Below are 6,000 nucleotides of genomic sequence, written 5' to 3'. Positions count from 1 at the left end.
CTCGACTTGACCACAAAATATTTATTTTATTCCTCCATAAGCTTTTTGCCATTTCGAATTCCATGAGAACTGATATTACAGAATGTGAGAAGTTGTTTATAATAGTATGACGATGCACTTCAGTACATAAAGTTTTTATTAATGTAATTGTACCACAGTATTGTTATTTTTACTATTACGGGCGCATTTCTTTGCGTGTACTATCTGATACCAACAAATTATAATAGTCTGTACATCTATCAATTGCCAGTTCCAAATATTTTGACCATTATTCCTGCAGTTGTTAAATACTCGTATATCGCTTCCGTTGTACCGGGAGGTATTTCTGCCACAGCCCGAGTAATTTTCAGTTTTGTTTCGACAGTTCGTATTGTAAGTTTTGATGCAAGGGACTGTCAGTGGTTTGCTCACTAAACACGAGAGTTTCAAAAAAGTGTTCAGAAACGCCGCTGCGTGTTGGAACATGAGAAAAACATTTGCATCTTGAAATGGCGGATTCTTTAAGCAGCAGGAGAGAACGTTCTAAGCTGAGACAGAAAGTACACTAGTGTTCTTACTTTCGGCATCGGTCTCAAGTAATAAGGATTAAAATGAAGTAAAAAAAATCGAGCCTATGGTAATACGTACCAGCTTTCATCCTTGAAGTGCAGGGGCTGCCGTAGCGCTGACTGAAAGACGTAGCTCCCTTGAAGTTCAGCAAGATAGGAAGGAAGTACCCAGTTCAAAAGCCAAGGGTCTCGTCTGGCCGTATGGGCTGCACATACAGGGTGCAACAAGTATGAGTGCAGACGTCTTTATAAGTGGTACCTTGACATACACCCCGTTGTTTTCCCTCTGCGTCAAACAGTATTCTCACAAACACCTCACAAACTTCGCAACCTGATGTTTTCTGCACTGTCGTGACTGCACCACAAGATGGACTACAACTGTCAGTATAGACTAACCACTTTACGTCCATGCTGCAACACTTGACCTGTTGAGCAGGGAAATATAAGCGTTAATGGCTTGCCCTTGCCGCGCATACTGGAGGTACAAACCAACCTAAATATTCACTACTCGTAATAGCAACAATTAATAGTCTGCAATAAAGTAAATGCAGATGTAACGTTGTTGAGTTCACTGTCCTCAGTCGCCAAAAAAAAAAAATTCTGTTACACCCGTTACACCCTGTATGTCTGTATGTCTCACTCTCCGCTACGGTGTACAGTTTGGTGATATGTTGCGGCATAAATTGTAGACACTTGCTGTATGTGTGGCCATTGGCGTTTGAGTTTACTCCAGCCCTAGAGCCCTAGTGTTCTTGCTCGGCACCGGAGAGGAACGGGGATGTTTCCTTGTTCCAGTCCGTCCGCAATGCCCCAGTTCCACTTAAACTGCTGCCAAATGAGTATCCAGTTTCTTTCCTGGTTTTAAAAGGCGACTGGTGTGGTGGCCTCGCCACACTCCCCTTCCAATGCTTAAGAAAGTCTGCTGTCCCGACAGCCAGATCAATAGCCTGGTCACGAGCTGTGTCATAATTCTTGCCTTTACCATTGAAGGATACAGGGTACTTGTCAAAAAATCGATTTTTTTATGACTTTATCAAATTCTGTAGTCTTTCGTGATTACATTGATATATACATTATAGGGTTCCAAATGAAAAATGACCTATACAACAAATTTTAAAGTTACAGTCACGTATGCCGCCACGCCCCCTTTATTTCTTTTACAGAAACCAGTATTATTTCGAAAAGAACTGTGAACTTTCTGTTTCCAGCGATTATACGTATGGTACATTGTACATGTTGGTAACAGTGCAGGTTTCTAGTGTCTGTAAATGATTATCTTTGCTAGTATTAACTTTTGTTTCGCTGAAGCAGTTTGTTCACGTGTTACTGAATGTTTATCACCCAAATACTAATATATTTGTGGGTGTACATATACTTTAGTGTGCCACGCATCAAGAAATTCAATAAAAGGAAATTCCGTAGTAACCAGTTCACAAACAAAGCAAGCCACACTGTTGAAAGTAACCTATGTATCAGTTCTTCAGGACAGAAACTCCCAAATGGCACGCCTCCTGGTGATTCAAATTTTTGTGTTAACAATGACGCTGTTTGTGGTGGATTTCTTGTTGTTGATGTGGAAATCTCATCTTCTTTGATAAAGGAAGTAAACAAAGTGATGGTGTAGCCAGGCTGGAAATAACTGAAGAACAAAGTAGTAGGAAGGATTTAGCGTCAAAATTAGTTGTTCTGTGTAGATCCTACAATAAATCAACCTTGAAAATGACTTCAAACATTGTGCATAATTCATATGATGTGCATTTGAAGTCATTGTATGCAATGAGTGCAATAGGAAAAGGAAAAAAGGCTGCTCAAACGTTTTGAGGTTTGGTGGACCTTCCTTCTCCTCACAGTAGGTTCAGCAAGTACATAAAAATACTTTTAGATGCCTTGAAGATTGCGTCTAAAGCATCTCTGAATCGTGCAGTAGAAGAAAGTGTAATCATTAGTGGAACCTGGGACATTGCTGTTGCACTTGGTGGGACATGACAACGTCGAGGACATCGTTCCTTGAATGATGTTGTAAGTGCTACTTCTCTGCAGAATGGAAAAGTTGTTGATGTTGAGTGCTTATCTAAGTACTGCCACACCTGCCATGGTAACACAGAAGGTGATATTGAACGTCAGTGTTCTAAGAATTATGATGGTGACAGTGGAGGTATGGAGCATGATAGAGCTCTAAAAATATATCAGAGGTCGGTGCCCGTTTATAACGTTAGACATAGGAAGTACCTAGGTAATGGGGACTCTAAAGCTTTCAATAAAATTAATGAGTTCAATGTTTATGGTGATACCTAGGTAACAAAACTGGAGTTCTGTGGACATGTGCAGAAGAGAATGGGTGCTACATTTAGGAAGCTACGAATAGAAATGAAAGGGAATTTACTATCTGATGGAAAATCTCTGACTGGCCAAGGCAGATTGACAGAAACTGAAATAGACCTACTTCAGAATTATTATGGTCTGGTCATTAGACGAACTGCACCTCTGAATAATGTTAGAGCAATGAGAAAAGCTGTGCTGTATGGGCCACATACTTTCATCACTTGTGTACAGTTGACCACCCTGCAATGGACTTTGCCCTAAAGGAGCAGATTCTTGGTGTGGTTACCAAAAAGCAAAAGAAGGCGGTCAAATATACCATCATAAGCATTCTCTTCCTGAGCCTGTTATGAATAAAATGAAACCAATTTTTAGAGATCTGAGTGCCCCTGTTTTACTTAGTAAATGTCTTCATTTCGGCACTCAGAATACAAATGAAAGTTTCAACCATTGCATATGGGAAAGATAACCCAAGAATGTTTTTGTAGGACTAAATACATTAAAAGTTGTTGTACTAGATGCAGTGACATGTTTCAATGATGGAATGATAGGAAGGTTGGAAATCCTGAGAAATTTAGGAATAAAATGGCGCTGTAATATGGAAGATCAATTGCTTGCGTGTGACAGACAACAGGTGCATGAAGCTGAAAGATTCGCTCTTCAAGTTACCAAAGAAGCAAGACTATGCTTCAGGAATGTTCTGAGGCACAGTTTAATTGAACTCATATCTTCATTCGCAATTTCCCAGAAGTTGTATTTTTCAGAATCCAGGTACAAATATTTCCTAAAGTTTCCATTGGTCTAATTTTTTCTGTAACTTAACAATAGTCCGTACTTATGTAATAGACGTAAGCTTTATTGCAGAATCAACTAAATTATAGAAAAAATTAATTTTTTATTAGGAAAAAATTGTAAAAATTAAAATGTAACATATTTTTTTTATCCTTGTATTATACAAATTAGATGGAATTAAATAGGTCTAGTACCTCAGGCATTATGTCATGCATATATGGTAAAAATTTGGTCTCCTTAAAATGTATAACATGGATTAAATGGTACCTCAATTTGAGGAAGCATTTTGGAAAATTTGTGTCAATTTGTTTTTAATTTTTTTAATAACCTTAAGCAGGTTCAAAAATATTCAAAACACTTCTAATTTGTTTAGAAAGTGTGCTGCATTACTTGATATCAACAAAAAATCTGTGAAACATATACATTATAAACAGTGCATGAAATAATATGTAATACTGAAGAAGAATACATAATATTGGGCCAGAAAAGTGCCCTGTATCCTTAATGTTGTATGTAAATATATTTTTGATCATCCAGAGTAAAAACTTGTGTTAAACTCAGAGGATGATCATTCAGAGACTATTACTTTCTTAACAATTCGTAATAGCTACCATCTTAGACTATAAATATACAGACAGGACATGCCCTCATTACGCTGAAACGAACATCTTGACCAGATGAAACGTGGAATTCATCTTCAGGTGGTTTACTGAACTATCATTCATCTTTCTTTACTGTAGTATCTTTAGTAAAGGATTTTTTATGGAATAATGAAGACTTGTGCAGCGTTTAATTTGGAATATTCCGTTCCACGGACAAAACTTTTGCAATTCGAAATTTGTCTAAAGGTCTTCGAAATCGAATAAATTATTTATAGGCTGAAGATTAGGAGTTGTATGATTACCGAGCACTTGAAAATGTTTTCCTGTTTCATGGTGTTTATTTGAGTATAAATATTTCAAACTAAATTATAAAAATCTTCATGCATGTGTCTCGTAAAGTAAGTACGGAAATCTGTGGACTATTAACTTCACGGTTTCCTTGCTATTCATGCTATAAAGTTCGTAATTTCTTCTCCTTAATATCAGTAGTGGCAACAGTTGTCCCACTGATGAAATGTGAAGGAACATTTGGAGCCTTCCCTTGCAAATGTTATTCGAAACGGCCACACAAAGCCATGCAGCAAATATTTTTTGCCTGAAGTCTGTGTCACTTGAGGCTTTTAGTATCGGAAGGAACTAAAATCATATTCTGCAAAATCGATTTTGTTTTTGATTTCCTTCGCATTTAGGAACTACAAGAACAACGGAGACCACAGGTTCAAAGAAATGCACAAGAAGCATCATCTCCATTGTAAATGTAAGTGTGAGGTGCGTTTCATGGGTATGAGGTGATGGATACTACAGTATGTAATAACTTCCAAAAGAGTAAAAAAAAATTCACCAAACTCATAGTTTACATTAGAGTCCTAAGGAACAGGTGAACTAAATGACGCACTAAAACAATGCACTCACTGAAGAAGACATAGCTTGTAACACCGTATAAAGAGAAGAAACTGTAAGTACAATCTTTACAGCTTCGTTCGTTATGGTTTGACCTGGCGGAACCGTCACAATAATATTGAAACTTTATCAGTTATTATGTTAATTCGAGAGATTCACCCGATTGTTAAACTCAGTGCTTGGTTTCAGCTTCATCTGAAAAATGTTTTGTCAAATCCACTTGGCATAATGTGTACCGACAGTGACTCAGCTTTATTCAGCAAGTTACGTGACATGGATGTTCGTTCCCAACACTAACACGTCCGAGATGGGGACGTCAACGCTCTATACATGTCTTTGGTGTAAGGTTGGCACCAACAGCGCGAAATTCCGCCCCAAATTCATTCAGTCCGTGCCACACAGTTGAGTAGAGTTGGCGTGGTTAAATCAATTTTACCAGTCGCTGCGGTAAGTTTAGCAGATGCAGTTATTGGTAGCAAAGTGACCTACAACCACGTATAGACACAAAAGAGAAGATTACAGTCATTAATATGCTGGACACCCGGTTTCGACAGCAGTGCCGTTTTATCGGCCTGTTATAACATCCACAACAATGACATCTTAAGAGTTCAAATTACAAGCAAACTTCAATTTCTTAATACATCCAAACAAATTCCACATAATTTTTGTTATAACAAACAATGTTTGAACATCTTACCAGCAACTATGATTACAGAGTGTCTTTAATTCTTTATCTCCTCTGTTCTCTAACCTCTGTAACGTTTCAATATTTATCTCAGTCATTAATGACTGAATTTCTTTGCATTCAAATACTGGATAGTCACCTCATTTGATTCTTG

Source organism: Schistocerca nitens, chromosome 7 (genome assembly GCF_023898315.1).
Source record: "Schistocerca nitens isolate TAMUIC-IGC-003100 chromosome 7, iqSchNite1.1, whole genome shotgun sequence".
Taxonomy (NCBI): Eukaryota; Metazoa; Arthropoda; class Insecta; order Orthoptera; family Acrididae; genus Schistocerca; species Schistocerca nitens.
Note: the sequence above shows the minus strand (reverse complement) of the source record.